Source organism: Eubalaena glacialis, chromosome X (genome assembly GCF_028564815.1).
Source record: "Eubalaena glacialis isolate mEubGla1 chromosome X, mEubGla1.1.hap2.+ XY, whole genome shotgun sequence".
NCBI classification, from domain to species: Eukaryota; Metazoa; Chordata; class Mammalia; order Artiodactyla; family Balaenidae; genus Eubalaena; species Eubalaena glacialis.
In genome coordinates, this window is record NC_083736.1 from 59,338,574 (window position 1) to 59,356,822 (window position 18,249).

An 18,249-nucleotide genomic window follows, 5' to 3' on the forward strand; every position below is an offset into this window, starting at 1 on the left:
GTTTTCGGAAAAGATGCTTGATATTATTTCAATTTTCCTAAATTTTCCAAGGCTTGATTTGTGATCCAAGATATGATGTATACTGGACAATGTTGTATGAGCACTTGGGAAGACTGTGTATTATGTTTTTTTTGGATGGAATGTCCTATAAATATCAATTAAGTTCATCTTGTTTAATGTATCATTTAAAGCTTTTGTTTCCTTATTTATTTTCATTTTGGATGATCTGTCTATTAGTGAAAGTGGAGTGTTAAAGTCCCCTACTATGATTGTGTTACTGTCCATTTCCTATTTTATGGCTGTAAATATTTGCCTTATGTATAGAGGTCCTCCTATGTTGGGTGCATATATATTTATAATTGTTGTATCTTCTTCTTAGATTGATCCCTTGATCATTATGTAGTGTCCTTCTTTGTCTCTTGTAATAGACTTTATTTTAAAGTCTATTTTCTCTGATATGAGAATTGCTACTCCAGCTTTCTTTTGATTTCCATTTGCATGGAATATCTTATTCCAACCCCTCACTTTCAGTCTGTATGTGTCCCTAGGTCTGAAGTGGGTCCCTTGTAAGCAGCATATATATGGGTACGGTTGTTGTATCCATTCATCCAGTCTATGTCTTCTAATTGGAGCATTTAATCCCTTTACATTTAAATTATTATCGATATGTATGTTCCTATTACCATTTTCTTAATTGTTTTGGGTTTGTTACTGTAGGTATTTTCCTTCTCTTGTGTTTCCTGCCTAGAGAAGTTCCTTTAGCATTTGTTGTAAAGCTGGTTTGGTGGTGCTGAATTCTCTTAGGTTTTGCTAGTCTGTAAAGCTTTTAATTTCTCTGTCAAATCTTAATGAGATCCTTGCTGGGTAGAGTAATCTTGGTTGTAGTTATTTCTCCTTCATCACTTTAAATATGTCCTGCCCCTCCCTTCTGGGTTGCAGAGTTTCTGCTGAAAGTTCAGCTGTTAACCTGATGGGGATTCCCTTGTGTGTTATTTGTTGTTTTTCCCTTGCTGCTTTTAATATTTTTTCTTTGTATTTAATTTTTGTTAGTTTGATTAATATGTGTCTTGGCGTGTTTCTCCTTGCATTTATCCTGTATGGGCCTCTCTGTGCTTCCTGGACTTGATTAACTATTTCCTTTCCTATATTAGGGAAATTTTCAACTGTAATCTCTTCAAATATTTTCTCAGTCCCTTTCTTTTTCTCTTCTTCTTCTGGGACCCCTATAATTCGAATGTTGGTTCGTTTATTGTTGTCCCAGAGGTCTCTGAGACTTTCCTCAATTCTTTTCATTCTTTTTTCTTTATTCTACTCTGCAGTAGTTATTTCCACTATTTTATCTTCCATGTCACTTATCTGTTCTTCTGCCCCAGTTATTCTGCTATTGATCCCTCTGGAGAATTTTTAGTTTCATTTATTGTGTTGTTCATCACTGTTTGTTTCCTCTTTAGTTCTTCCAGGTCCCTGTTAAACGTTTCTTGTATTTTCTCCATTGTATTTCTAAGATTTTGGATCATCTTTACTATCATTATTTTGAATTCTTTTTCAGGTAGACTGTCTATTTCCTCTTCATTTGTTAGATCTAGTGGGTTTTTGCCTTGCTCCTTCATCTGTTGTGTGTTTCTCTGTCCTGTCATTTTGCTTAACTTACTGTGTTTGGGGTCTCTGTTTCACAGGCTGCAGGTTCGTAGTTCCCGTGTTTTTGTTGACTGTCCCCAGTGGCTAGGGTTGGTTCAGTGGGTTTTGTAGGCCTCCTGGTGGAGGGGACTAGTGCCTGTGTTCTGGTGGATGAGGCTGGATCTTGTCTTTCTGGTGGGCAGGTCTACGTCTGGTAGTGTGTTTTGGGCTGTCTGTAGCCTTATTGTGATTTTAGGCAGCCTCTCTGCTAATGGATGGAGTTGTGTTCCTGTCTTGCTAGTTGTTTGGCATAGGGTGTCCATCACTGTAGCTTGCTGGTCGTTGAGTGGAGCTGGGTCTTGGCCTTGAGATGGAGATCGCTGGGAGATTTTCACAGTTTGATATTACGTGGAGCTGGGAAGTCTCTTGTGGACCAGTGTCCTGAACTTGGCTCTCCCACCTCAGAGGCACAGTCCTGACACCTGGCTGGAGAACCAAGAGCCTGTCATACACATGGCTCACAATAAAAGGGAGAAAAGAAAGAAAGAAGGAAAGAAGAACATAAACTAAACTAAACTAAAAAAAGTTAAATAACTTAAAATGAAGTTATTAAAATAAAAAATAATTATTAAAAAAAATTTTTAAGTAATAAAAATGGAAGAAAGAAAGAGATAAGAGAGCAAGCAAACCAAAAACCAAATCCACCTATGATAACAAGTGCCGAAAACTATACTAAAAAAAAAAAAAAGGATAGACAGAACCGTAGGACAAATGTTAAAAGCAGGGGAGGAGCTTCAAGATGGCGGAAGAGTAAGACGCGGATATCACCTTCCTCCCCACAAATACATCAGAAATACATCTACATGTGGAACAACTCCTACAGAACACCTACTGAACGCTGGCAGAAGACCTCAGATCTCCCAAAAGGCACGAAACTCCCCACGTACCTGGGTAGGGCAACAGAAAAAAGAAAACACAGAGACAAAAGAATAAGGAAAGGACCTGCTACTCTGGGAGGGAGCTGTGAAGGAGGAAAGGTTTCCACACACTAGGAAGCCCCTTCATGGGCGGAGACTGCGGGTGGCGGAGTGGGGGAGCTTCGGAGCCACTGAGGAGAGTGCAGCAACAGGGGTGTGGAGGGCAAGGTGGAGAGATTCCCACGCAGAGGTTCGGTGCGGACCATCACTTACCAGCCTGAGAGACTTGTCTGCTCACCCGCCGGGATGGGTGAGGACTGGGAGCTGAGGATCGGGCTTTGGTCGGATCCCAGGGAGAGGACTGGGGTTGGCTGCGTGAACACAGCCTGAAGGGAGCTAGTGCGCCACAGCTAGCCAAGAGGGAGTCCGGGAAAGAGTCTGGAGCAGCCTAAGAGACAAGAGATATTTTCTTGCCTCTTTGCTTCCTGGTGCACGAGGAGAGGGGATTAAGAGTGCCGCTTAAAGGAGCGCCAGAGACGGGCACGAGCCGCGGCTATCAGTGCGGACCACAGAGACGGGCATGAGACGCTAAGGCTGCTGCTGCAGCCACCAAGAAGCCTGTGCGCAAGCACAGGTCACTATACACACCTCCCCTCCTGGGAGCCTGTGCAGCCTGCCACTGCCAGGGTCCCGTGACCCAGGGACAACTTCCCTGGGAGAACACATGGCGCCCACGGGCTGGTGCAACGTCACGCCGGCCTCTGCAGCCGCAGGTGCGTCCCACATCCATACCTCTCCCTCCCCCGGCCTGAGTGAGCCAGAGCCCCCGAATCAGCTGCTCCTTTAACCCTGTCCTGTCTGAGCGAAGAACAGACGCCCTCAGGTGACCTACATGCAGAGGCGGGGCCAAATCCAAAGCTGAACCCTGGGAGCTGTGCGAACAAAGAAGAGAAAGGGAAATTTCTCCCAGCAGCCTCAGGAGCAGCAGATTAAATCTGCACAATCAACTTGATGTACCCTGCATCTGTGGAACATCTGAATAGACAACGAATCATCCCAAATTGAGGAGGTGGACTTTGGGAGCAATGATATATATATTTTTTCCCTTTTCCTCTTTTTGTGAGTGTGTATGTGTATGATTCTGTGTGTGATTTTGTCTATAAAGCTTTCCTTTTACCATTTGTCCTTGGGTTCTGTCTGTCCGTTTTCTTTTTGGTTTTTTTTTTATTACTTAAAAACTTTTTTTCTTAATACTTTTTTAATTTTAATAACTTTATTTTATTATATTTTACTTTACTTTATTTTATCTTATTTTATTTTATCTTCTTCTTTCTTTCTTTGTTTCTTTTTTTTTCTCCCTTTTATTCTGAGCCATGTGGAGGACAGGCTCTTGGTGCTCTAGCCAGGCGTCAGGGCTGTGCCACTGAGGTGGGAGAGCCAGGTTCAGGACACTGTTCCACAAGAGACTTCCCAGCTCCACGTAGTTTCAAACAGCAAAAATCTTCCAGCAATCTCCATCTGAAGGCCAAGACCCAGCTCCACTCAACGACCAGCAAGCTACAGTGCAGGGCACCCTAAGCCAAGCAACTAGAAAGACAGGAACACAACCCCATCCATTAGCACAGAGGCTGCCAAAAATCATAATAAGGCCACAGACATGCCAAAACACACTACCAGACGTGGACCTGCCCACCAGAAAAATAAGATCCAGCCTCATCCACCAGAACACAGGCACTAGTCCCCTCCACCAGGAAGCCTACACAACCCACTGAACCAACCTTAGCCACTGGGGACAGTCACCAAAAACACGGGAACTACGAACCTGCAGCCTGCAAAAAGGAGACCCCAAACACGGTAAGTTAAGCAAAATGAAAAGACAGAGAAACACACAGCAGATGAAGGAGCTAGGCAAAAAACCACCACTCCTAACAAATGAAGACGAAATAGGCAGCCTACCTGAAAAAGAATTCAGAATAATGATAGTAAAGATGATCCAAAATCTTGGAAATAGAATGGAGAAAATACAAGAAACTTTTAACAAGGACCTAGAAGAACTAAAGAGCAAACAAACAGAGATGAACAACACAATAAATGAAATTAAAAATATTCTAGAAGGGATCAATAGCAGAATAACTGAGGCAGAAGAATGGATAAGTGACCTGGAAGATAAAATAGTGGAAATAACAACTGCAGAACAGAATAAAGAAAAAAGAATGAAAAGAATTGAGGACAGTCTCAGAGACCTCTGGGACAACATTAAACGCACCAACATTCGAATTATAGGTGTCCCGGAAGAAGAAGAGAAAAAGAAAGGGACTGAGGAAATATTTGAAGAGATTATAGTTGAAAACTTCCCTAAAATGGGAAAGGAAATAGTTAATCAAGTCCAGGAAGCACAGAGAGTCCCATACAGGATAAATCCAAGGAGAAACACGCCAAGACACATATTAATCAAACTATCAAAAATTAAATACAAAGAACAATTATTAAAAGCAGCAAGGGAAAAACAAATAAGTAACACATAAGGGAATCTGCATAAGCTTAACAGCTGATCTTTCTGCAGAAACTCTGCAAGCCAGAAGAGAGTGGCAGGACATATTTAAAGTGATTAAAGAGGAAAACCTACAACTACGATTACTCTATCCAGCAAGGATCTCATTCAGATTTGATGGAGAAATTAAAAGCTTTACAGACAAGCAAAAGCTAAGAGAATTCAGCACCACCAAACCAGCTTTACAACAAACGTTAAAGGAACTTCTCTAGGCAGGAAACACAAGAGAAGGAAAAGACCTACAATAATAAACCCAAAACAGTTAAGAAAATTGTAATAGGAACATACATGTCAATAATTACCTTAAATGTAAATGGATTAAAAGCTCCAACCAAAAGACATAGACTGGCTGAATGGATACAAAAACAAGACCCGTATATATGGTGTCTACAAGAGACCCACTTCAGACCTAGGGACACATACAAACTGAAAGTGAGGGGATGGAAAAAGATATTCCATGCAAATGGAAATCAAAAGAAAGGTGAAGTAGCAATTCTCATATCAGACAAAATAGACTTTAAAATGAAGACTATTACAAGAGACAAAGAAGGACACTACATAATGATCAAGGGATTAATCTAAGAAGAAGATATAACAATTGTAAATATTTATGCACCCAATATAGGGCTTCCTAGTGTGTGGAAACTCTTCCTCCTTCACAGCTCCCTCCCGCTGGTGCAGGTCCCGTCCCTATTCTTTTGTCTCTGTTTTTTCTTTTTTCTGTTGCCCTACCCAAGTACGTGGGGAGTTTCTTGCCTTTTGGGAGGTCTGAGGTCTTCTGCCTGTGTTCAGTAGGTGTTCTGTAGGAGTTGTTCCACATGTAGATGTATTACTGATGTATTTGTGTGGAGGAAGGTGATCTCCACGTCTTACTCTTCTGCCATCTTGAAGCTCCTCCCATCCCACAGGTTTTTGATCGTTGTGTTTTCATTGTCTTTTGTCTTTAGGTAATTTTTTATTTCCTCGTTGATTTCTTCGGTGGTCTCTTGGTTATTTAGTAACGCATGGTTTAGCCTCCATGTTTTTATGTTTTTTACGTTTCTTTTCCATATAATTGATTTCTAATCTCATAGCGTTGCAGTAGGAAAAAATGCTTGATATGCTTTCAATTTTCTTAAATTTACTGAGGCTTGATTTGTGACCCAAGATGTGATGTATCTTGGAGAATGTTTCGTGTGCATTTGGGATGAAAGTGTAATCTGCATTTTTCGGATTGTATGTCCTATAAATATCAATTAAATCTATCTGGTCTATTGTGTTATTTAAAGCTTGTGTTTACTTATTAATTTTCTGTCTGATCTGTCCATTGGTGTAAGTGAGGTTTTAAAATCCCCCTGTATTACTGTGTTACAGTCTGTTTCCTCTTTTATACCTGTTAGCATTTGCCTTATGTATTGCGGTGCTCCTATGTTGGGTGCATATATATTTATAATTGCTATATCTTCTTGGTTTGATCCCTTGATCATTATGTAGTGTTTTTCCTTGTCTCTTGTAACATTCTTTATTTTAATGTCTATTTTATTTGAGTATTGCTACTCCAGCTTTCTTTTGATTTCCATTTGCATGGAATATCATTTTCCATCCCCTCACTTTCAGTGTGTATGTGTCCCTAGGTCTGAAGTGTGTCTCTTGTAGAGAGCATATATATGGGTCTTGTTTTTGTATCCATTAACGAGCCTGTGTCTTTTGGTTGGAGTATTTAATCCATTCACATTTGAGGTAATTATCTATATGTATGTTCCTATTATCATTTTCTTAATTGTTATGGGTTTGTTTTTGTAGGTTCTTTTCTTCTCTTGTGTTTCCCACTTAGAGAAGTTCCTTTAGCATTTGTTGTAGAGCTGGTTTGGTGGTGCTGAATTCTCTTAGCTTTTGCTTGTCTTTAAAGCTTTTGATTTCTCTGCCAAATCTGATTGAGAGCCTTGCCGGGTAGAGTAATCTTTGTTGTAGGTTCTTCCCTTTCATCACTTTAAATATATCATGCCACTCCCGTCTGGTTTGTAGAGTTTCTGCTGAGAAATCGGCTGTTAACCTTATGGGAGTTCCCTTTTATGTTATTTGTCGTTTTTCCCTTGTTGCTTTTAATAATGTTTCTTTGTCTTTAATTTTTGTCAGTTTGATTATTATGTGTCTTGGCGTGTTTCTCCTTTGGTTTATCCTGCCTGGGACTCTCTGCACTTCGTGGACTTGGGTGGATATTTCCTCTCCCTTGTTAGGGAAGTTTTTGACTATGATCTCTTCAAATGTTTTTTCGGGTCTTATCTCTCGTCTCCTTCTTCGACCCCTATAATCTGGATGTTGTTGCATTTAATATCCCAGAGGTCTCTTAAGTTGTCTTCATTTCTTTTTGTTCCTTTTTATTTATTCTGTTCCATGTCAGTGAATTCCACCATTCTGTCTTCTAGATCACTTATCCATTCTTCTGCCTTAGTTATTCTGCTATTGATTCTTTCTAGTGTATTTTTCATTTCATTTATTGTATTGTTCATCTCTGTTTGCTTGTTTTTTAATTCTTCTAGGTGTTTGTTGTTTCATTCCTCTAGGTCTTTGTTAAACTTTTCTTACATCTTCTCCATCTTTGTCTCCATTCTTTTTCCGAGCTCCTAGATCATCTTCACTATTATTATTCTGAACTCTTTTTCTGGAAGTTTACCTATCTCCACTCCATTTAAGTGTGTTTCTCGGGTTTTATCTTGTTCCTTCATCTGGTACATAGTCCTCTGTCTTTTCATTTTGCCTATTTTTCTGTGAATGTGGTTTTTCTTCCACAGGCTGCAGGATTGTAGTTCTTGCTTCTGCTCTCTGCCCTCTGGTGGCTGAAGCTATCTAAGAGGCATGTGCAAGCTTCCTGATGGGAGGAACTGGTGGTGGGTAGAGCTGGTTGTTGCTCTGGTGGGCAGAGCTCAGTAAAACTTTAATTTGCTTGTCTGCTAATGGGTGGGGCTGGGTTCCCTACCTATTGGTTGTTTGGTCTGAGGTGACCCAGCACTGGAGCTTACTGTGCTTTGTGGTGGCACTAATTGCGGACTTTTGGAGGGCTCACACCAAGGAGTAATTCCCAGAACTTCTGCTGTCAGTTTCCTTGTCCCCGCAGTGAGCCACAACCATCCTCTGCCCCTGCAGGAGACCCTCCAACACTAGCTGGTAGGTCTGGTTCAGTCTCCTAGGGGGTCACTGCTCCTTCCCCTGGGTCCTGATGTGCACACTACTTTGTGTGTGCCCTCCAAGAGTGGAGTCTCTGTTTCCCCCAGTCCTGTCACAGTCCTGTAATCAAATCCCACTAGCTGTCAAATTTTGTTTCTCTAGGAATTCCTTCTCCTGTTGCCAGACCCCCAGGTTGGGAAGCCTGACGTCAGGCTCAGAACCTTCACTCCAGTGGGTGGACTTCTGTGGTATAGGTGTTCTCCAGTTTGTGAGTCACCCACCCAGTGGTTCAGGATTTGATTTTATTGTGATTGACCCCCTCCTACCGTTTCACTGCAGCTTCTCCTTTGTCTTTGGATGTGGGGTATCTTTTTTGGTGAGTTCCAGTGTCTCCCTGTCGATGATTGTTCAGCAGTTAATTGTGATTCTGGTGCTCTCACTAGAGGGAGTGAGCGCATGTCCTTCTACTCTGCCATCTTGAACCAATCTCTCTCTTTCAATTTCTTTTGTCAATGTTTTATATTTTTTTGTGTGTACATATTTCACCTGCTTGAATAAATTTATTCCTAAGTATTAATATTTAATTCCTTTTAATCCTCTTGTGAATGGGATTGTTTACTTCATGTCTTATTCAAATAATTTGTTGTTAGTGTGTATAAAGGCAATTGACTTTTAAGAAAATTTTTATTGGGGTATATTTGCTTTACAATACTGTGTTAGTTTCTACTGTACAGCAAAATGAATCAGCTATACGTATACATATATCCCCTCTTTTTTGTATTTCCTTCCCATTTAGGTCACCACTGAGCAACGAATAGAGTTCCCTGTGCTATACAGTAGGTTCTCTTAGTTAACTATTTTATACATAGTATCAATAGTGTATATATGTCAATCTCAATCTCCCAATTCATCCCATCCCCCTCTTTCCCCATTGGTATCCATACATTTGTTTTCTATGTCTGTGTCTCTATTTCTGCTTTGCAAATAAGATTAGCTATACCATTTTTCTAGACTCCACATATATGCATTAATATACGATATTTGTTTTTCTCTTTCTGACTTACTTCACTCTGTATAACAGTGTCTATGTCTGTACAAATGACCCAGTTTCATTTCTTTTTATGGCTAATATTCCTTTGTACATATGTTCCACATCTTCTTTATCCATACCTCTGTTGATGGACATTTAGGTTGCTTCCATGTCCTGGCTATTGTAAATAGTGCTGCAATGAACATTGGTTGGGGTGCATGTATCTTTTTGAATTATGGCTTTCTCTGGGTTTATGCCCAGGAGTGGGATTGCTAGATCATATAGTAGCTCTATTTTCAGTTTTCCAAGGAGCCTCCATACTGTTCTACATAGTGGCTGTACCAGTTTGCGTTCCCACCAACAGTGTAGGAGGGTTCCTTTTCCTCCACACCCTCTCCTGCATTTATTGTTTGTAGACTTTTTGATGATGGCCATTCTGACTGGTGTGAGATGATACCTCATTGTAGTTTTGCTTTGCATTTCTCTAATAATTAGTGATGTTGAGCATTTTCTCATGTCTTTTTAAACATCTGTATGTCTTTAGAGAAATGTCTATTTTTAGGTCTTCTGCTCATTTTTTTTGAGTTGTTTATTTTATTTTATTTATTTATTTTTTGTTATTGAGTTGTATGAGCTATTAGTATATTTTGGAAATTAAGCCCTTGTCAGTTACATCATTTACAAATATTTTCTCCCAGTCTGTAGGTGGTCTTTTCATTTTGTTTATGGGTTTCTTTGCTGTTCAAAAGCTTATAAGTTTGATATCTTGGAAATATTTAGTATAAAGATTAAAAAATAATTTTATCTTTTAATCTTTATACTAGAGTTTAAAATGTTTTATATATCACCATTACAGTATTAGAGTATTCTGAATTTGACTATATACTTACCTTTCTCATGATTTTGTACTTTCAGATATTTTCATGTTACTATTTAGCATCTTTTCATCTCAGCTCGAATAACTCCCTGTAGCGTTTCTTGTAAGATAGGCCTAGTGGTTATGAACTCCCTCAGTGTTTGTTTGTCTGGGATAGTCTTTATCTCTCCTTCTTTGAGGGAGAGCTATGCCAGGTAAAGTATGCTTGATTAGCATTTTTCTTTCAGCATTTTAAATGTATCCTCCTACTCTATTCTGGCATGCAAGTTTTCTTCTGAGAAATCCCTGGATAGCCTTAAGGGGGTACCTTTATATGTGACAAGCCTTATCTCTTGCTGATTTCAAAATTCCCTCTTTGTCTTTGATAGTTTGATTATAGTGTATCTTGGTGAAAACCTTGTTTGGTTCAATCTGTTTGGAAACTGTTGAGTTTCATGTACCTGGAATTCCATATGTCTCTCCAGATTTGGGAAGTTTTCTGGCATTATTTCCTTAGATAAGCTTTCTGCCACTTGCTGTGTTCTCCTTCTGGGACTCCTATAATATGCATATTAGCCCTCTGATGGTGTCCCATAAATCTTGTAGGCTTTCTTCATTCCTTTTTAGTCTTTTTTTTTCTTCTTGACAGGGTAATTTCAAATCACTGGTCTTCAAGCTTGCTGGTTCTTTCTTCTGTTTGATTGAACCTGCTGTTGAAGCTCTCCATTGCATTTTTCAGTTCACTTTATTGTTCAAATCCATAACTCATCTTTGGTTCTTTTGTATGTTTTCTATCTCTTTGTTAATCTTCTCATTTTTTCATGTATTATTTCCATGATTTTGTGTAGTTGTCTGCCTATGTTCTCCTGTGGCTCACTGAGCTTCTTTAATAAAATTTTAAATTTTGTCAGGTAATTAGTAGATCTCCATTTATCTAGGGTTGGTATTTTATTCCTTTGGTGGTATCATGTTTCTCTAATCCTTCATGATCCTTGCAGCCTTGTGTTGGTGTCTGTGTATTTGAAGAAGTAGTCAGCTCTTCAAGTCATTATAGACTGGCTTTGGCAGGGAAATCCCTTCATTAGTCAACCCAGCCAGATATTCTAGATGGGCTGTCAGGTGGGGACCACAGACAGGCCTTCCCCTGGTGCCTGTGGGCGAATGGCCCTGCTAAGCCTAGTGTCTGTGTCCACAGTGGCTGAACTGGCATCAGGGTTCACTGATGCAGGCAAGGTGCCAATGTCTACAGTGATGTAAGAAACTCACTTCCCCCTGTTCTCATGGGAGTGTATGGAGGAGATCTCTCTTCACCCTGTGCTGCATGGGCTTGGGGGAGGGGTGACTCAGGGAGAGTGAAACTTCCCTTACTATTCTTTTTTATGTGTCTTTTCTAATTTCTGTGTTCATCCTGGGCACTATATTCTCTTAATTGGAATCCAGAGTTCTCATGAAAATATTTTTGCATGTTGATAGCTGTTGTATCAATGTTTCTGTGAAGGGACATAAGCTGGAAACTCCTATTCCACCATTTGCTGATGTTACCTCTCTCCCCTAAAGTTTTGTCAAGAGCTGAGCTAAGCTGAAGAGAAATGAACTTCCATATGTTGGTGTATCCTGTAAAGACAACAAACCAGAATTAAAACCAACAATCTGATTAATACAACAAGCCTTTAATTACTTACTGTAACAGTATACACAAGAAGCTAAACTGGAGAGAGCATCAACTCCCCTATTTTTCCATTTTTTCTCCCCATAACAGCATCAGTTGAGAGTTAGGTAGATCAACACAGATATAGGGAATTGTCTCATTGCCCAGGGAGCCCCAAATAAAAGACCTCTGCCACTTTACATACTCAGGGCCAGGGAGAGAAAAAAAGGAGAAGAGCTATGAATGGAAAAGTGTTTCATATTGAGTCAGAGTAGAGAAAAGCGTAGTTAAGATTCTACTTACTTCCATATGCAGACACACCTGAAGAAGGCCTCTGCCAAAGGCCCTAGATAAAGAAGACTCCAATGGAGATACTGGCTCTGACAATGCAGCTGTGCATAGGAACATAGCTGGCAAAGGAACCTTAATTCTTCTATATTTTTGCTAATTTTCTATTTTCCAGTCTATCAGTTGCTGAAAGGGAAATGCTGAAGTCCCTGACTATAATTTCAGATTTGTCTGTTTCACCTTTCAGTTTTATAAGTTTTTGCTTGATGGTTTTTGATGCTCTGTTGTTTGCTACATACACATTTAGAATTGTTGTGTCTTCTTGGTGGATTGAACCTTTTATCATTATGTAATTACCATCTTTGTCTCTATACATTTCCTTTACGTTGATGTTTACTTAATCTGATGTTAAAATAACAATTTCTCCTTTTAAAAATTAACATTAAACAATGTTTAATGCACATCGACAGACGAATTGATAAAGAAGTTGTGGTACATATATACAATGGAATATTACTCAGCCATAAAAAGGAACGAAATTGGGTCATTTGTTGAGATGTGGATGGACCTAGAGACTGTCATACAGAGTGAAGTAAGTCAGAAAGAGAAAAACAAATATTGTGTATTATCGCATGTATGTGGAACCTAGAAAAATGGTACAGATGAACCGGTTTGCAGGGCAGAAGTTGAGACACGGATGTAGAGAACAAACGTATGGACACCAAGGGGGGAAAGCTGCGGGGGGGTGGGGATGGTGGTGTGATGAATTGGGAGATTGGGATTGACATGTATACACTGATGTGTATAAAATTAATGACTAATAAGAACCTGCTGTATAAAAAAATTAATTAAATTAAATTAAAAAATTTAAAAAACCCAAAAAACAAAAAAACAACTAATACTAAACTTTCTTTGGGTTATTTGTATGGAAATATGTTAATATAAATGTTTCAGACATTACATGAAATTCCTAAAAATCTTATATGTTCTGGTATAATCTTATAAGTCATAATTCTTGTTATTTTTAAAAAATGCATATCTCAGAAAGAACTAAATTTCCTTGTCAATTGCATTATTATGAACTTTCATCAAATCTTTAACCGTGGTCATTTTTAAGTCTTTTGTCATTTACAGACAGATCTGGGTGTACTCTGATGCTTTTGCAAAAATGTTCCTATAAAAGGGTTCCATCTTCAAGGAATTCATGGAAAAGACTCTGACAAGCACAGGTTTCTGGTAACTGACTATACTTCTCAACTGAATGAATAAGCATTTTCAGAACTCTAATGGAAAACTGATGAATTCATAAAAGTGCTAACAAAAGATCAAGATGAAAAAAACATTAATTACATGGGACTGAGTGAACTGATGAGGATGATTATAATTTTTGTGACTTTCTGTTTGAATAAGAAAAAAATTAACATTAAACAATGTTGGGTAATTCCATACAAATTGTCTGACCTGAATAAAGCATGTTCTTTAAATTATGGGCTTTTCAGCACAGTTTGTAGAGCTGTGGAATGTGAGTACCAAATTTAGTTTTCATCATTAAGTTTGAGACATTATGTCCTATGAATAACTCAAATGAGACAAGAAATCACTTTTGGGAAAGCTGATAAAAAGATCCCATTAGCTAAATATCTCTGCCATTAGCTAAGTATCAACATAACATCATTGTTCAACCTTACATGTCCTGCTGATATATTTTTTTAACACATTCAATAAAATCATTGTGGCAGCATATAGAAACAATCTCTTGTCTTTTAACTTCAAGGTGTCTGAGATGAAACTGAGACAAGTGTGGAATCAATATGAAAAACAAATTAGATCAACTGTTTTGAAATTGAATGCACCTCTGAGAGAAGAACTAAGTTATATGAAACTATGTGAAAGGTCACAGATTAAAATATCTTAATATCAAATGTTACCATACAATTTAAATGTCTTTTCTTCCAAGTAGTGGAGGCATATTTTCTGGGGAGGCCATTTATTCATGCCCTCCACATAGAATAATAACCAATACAGGAATGACAATAGTTATTATATATTGTTGATGATTCAACTTTGAAACAGTCACAAGACACTCTATACCTTTTTCATGCTTTCTAGAACAGTTATTTAAAGAGCATTGTTAAATATAAGGGAAACTACTTTTTAAAAAACTTATGTTTTGTCATTTCTATTCTGTGTAATTAGAATTATCTCTATGCATGTCTTCAAAACAGAACACAGAAATCAATTGGCTAACGTAAGCTTCAAGCTGTAAAATCTGTCATGTAAAGTTACTGTGTTTATAAAAATAGTCTCAAGTTTGACTAATCAATTTCACAATAAGTAAATGGTATATATTTGAAATATAATAACTAAAACCAATAAAATATTAAGGAATGTGACCACGAATTTAATTTGATAAAAAGTATTTATTGCTAATAAAAAATATTTAAAAAACAGTGGAAAAGTAAATAAAATTAATGTTTACAAAGTATATCTTTTTCTATCCTTTTACCTTTAATCTATCTTTGTCATCACGTTTGAAGTGTATTTATTGGGTCATGTTTCTCTTATTAATCCACTCTGCCAACCTCTGACTTTTAATTGGTGTATTAAAACCATTTACATTTAAATAAATTGTTTATATGTTAGGACTTAAGTATTCCATTTTATTATCATTTTTCTGTGTGTTCACTCTGCTTTTTGTTCCTCACTTTCCTCTTTCTTACCTTCCTGTGCTTTTCTTGAGAATTTTTTGGATTTCACTCTGATTTATTTATAGTGTTATTGAATATATCACTATGTATCATTTTCTTAGTGATTCCTCTGTTTATCACAATATGCATACAAACTTATTACAGTCTATTGAAATCACATTTTTTTTCACTTTGAAAAAAGTATAGAAACTTTATCTCCAATGAGATCACTTTACTCAAAACAGACTCACAGACTTAGAGAACGAACTCATGGTTACCAGGGAAGAAGGGTGGGAGAGAGGGATAGATTGGGAATTTGGGATTGATGTGTATGCACTGCTATATTTAAAATAGATAACCAAAAAGGACCTACTCTGTAGCACAGGCTCAATGCTCTGTAATAACCTAAATGGGAAAATAATTTTATAAAGAATAGATACATGTATATGTATAACTGAATCACTTTGCTGTACACCTGAGACTAACACAATATTGTTAATCAACTATACTCCAATATAAAATCAAAATTATAAAAATAATAAATAAATAAAAAGTTTTCCTTTATATACATTGTTTCACATCAGATGCTCTTTCTTTTTTTAATTGAACTACAGTTAACATACAATATTATGTTAGTTTCATGTGTACTACATAATGATTTGACATTTGTATATAGTATAAAGTGATCATGCAAATAAGTATAGTAAATATCCGTCCCCATACTAAGTTATTACAATATTAGTGACCAAATTTCTTATGCTGTATATTATATCCCTATGACCTAAATATTACACAACTGGAGGTTTGTACCTCTTAAACCACTTCACCTATTTTGCCCACCCCGAAACCCTCCCTCTGGCAAACGCCATTTCTCTGTATATGAGTCTGTTTTTGTTTTGTTTGTTCATTTTATTTATTTTTAGGTTCTATATATAAGTGAAATCACATTGTATTTGGCTTTTTCTGACTGATGTATTTCACTTAGCATAAAACTCTTTAGGTCCATCCATGTTGTTGCAGATGGCAAGATTTCATTTTTTTATGGCCAAGTAACTTTTATTGTATCTTATACCATGACTTCTTTATCCATTCAGCTATCAATGGACACTTAGGTTGCTTCCACATCTTGGCTATTATAAATAATGCTGCAATGAACACTGAGATGCATATATCTTTTTCAATTAGTGTTTTATTTTGGGTAAATACCCAGAAGTGAAATTGCTAGATCATATGGTAGTTCTATTTTTAATTTATTGAGAAACCTTCATACTGTTTTTCATAGTGGCTTCACCAATTTACAATGCCTCCAACAGTGCATGAGGGCTCTCCTTTATCCACATCCTCGTCAACACTTGTTATTTGTTGTCTTTTGATGATAGCCATTCTGAAAGATGTAAGATGGTACCTCATTGTGGTTTGATTTTCATTTTCCTGATGATTATTAATGTTGGGCATTTTTTCATGTGTCTATTGGTCATCTATATGTCTTCCTTGAAAAATATGTCTATTCAGGTCTTCTGCCGATTTTATAATTGGGTTGTTTGTTTTTGATGTTGAGTTGTATGAGTTCTACATATATTTTGGATATTAACTCCTTATCAGATATATCATTTTCAAATATCTTCTTCCACTCAGTAGGCTACCTTTTTTATTTGTTGATAGGTTCCTCTGCTGTAAAAATCTTTTTAGTTTGATGTAGTCCCATTTGTTTATTTTTGTTTTTGAGCCCCTTGCCTGAGGAGACATATCTGAAAAATATTGCTAAGACTGATGTCAAAAAGTCTACTGCCTATGTTTTCTTCTGGGAGTTTTATGGTTTCAGGTCTTACATTCAAACCTTTAATCCATTTTGAGTTTATTTTTGTATGTTGTGTGAGAAAGTAGTCCAGTTTGACTCTTCTGCATGTAGCTGTCCACTTTGCTCAATACCATTTGTTGATGAGGGTGCCAAAGATTAATTGACCATATAAGAGGGTTTATTTATGGACTTTCTATTCTGTTCCATTAATCTATGTGTCTGTTTTTGTGCAACTACCATAATGTTTTGATTACCATAGCTTTGTAGTATAGTTTGAAATCAGGGAATATGATACCCCACATTTGGACGTCTTTCTCATGATTGTTTTGGCTATTTAAGGTCTTTTGTGTCTCAATATAAATTTTAGAATTTGTTCCAGTTCTGTGAAAAAATGCAATTGGCATTTTGATAAGGATTGCAATGAATCTGCAGATTGCCTTGAGTATTATGGACATTTTAACAATATTAATTCTTTCAATCCATGAGCACTGCATAACTCTCCATTTGTTTGTGTTGTCTTCAATTCTTTAATTAAAACCTTATAGCTTTCCAAGCACATCACAGTTTTACAAGCACATCAATATCATATTTTTACCTGTCTTAGAGAGATTAAATAACCTTTATAAAGATTATTTCTAGGTATTTTTATCTTTCTGATGCAATTGTAAATGGAATTTTAAAAATTAATTTCCCTTTCTGATATTTCATTGTTTGTGTATAGAAACACAACAGATTTCTGTAATTAATTTCATATCTCACAATTTTACTAAATTCATTTATTAGTTCTAGTAGTATTTTGGTGGCATCTTTAGAATTTTGTACATATATTATCATGTCATGTGCAAACAGTGACAATTTTACTTCTTTCCTTCCAATTCGGATTCCCTTTCCTTCTTTTTACCATCTGATTACTGTTGATAGGAATTCCAACACTATGTTGAATAAAAGTGGGGAGACTGGGCACCCTTGTCTCGTTTCTTATCTTAGAAAATAATTTCAGCTTTTGAATTTTGAGTATGATGTTGGCTGTAGTTTTGGCATATACCCAATTCTATACTCACTTTGTTCTATACCCACTTTGTTGAGAGTTTTTTTTAATCATAAATGGATGCTGAATTTTGTCAAAAGTCTTTTTTTGCATCTGTTGAGATGATCATATGATTTTTATTCTTCATTTTGTTAATGTGGTGTATCACATTCATTGATTTGCAAATATTGGACCATCCTTGCATCCCTGGGATAAATCCATTTGATCATGGTATATGATCTTTTTATTGTATTGTTGAAATTGGTTTGCTAATATTTTGTTGGGGATTTTTGCATCTATGTTCATCAGTGATATTGGTCTGTAATTTTCTTTTTTGTGGTATCTTTGATTTCCATATCAGAATGATGCTGGCCTCATATAATGAGTTCAAAAGTGTTATTTTCTCTTCATTTTTTTGGAATGCTGTAAGAAAATAGGTGTTAACTCTTCTTTAAATGTTTGGTCAAATTCACATGTGAGGCCATCTGGTCCTGAACATTTTGTTGTTGGGAGTTAATTTTTTTTAATTACTGAATTAATTTCATTACTGGTAATTGGTCCATTCATATTATCTATTTCTTCCTGAAACACTCTTGGGAGATTGTACGCTTCTAGGAATTTACCCACTTCTTCTAGGTTGTCCATTTTATTGGTGTATAATGGTAGTAATCTTTTATGATCTTTCT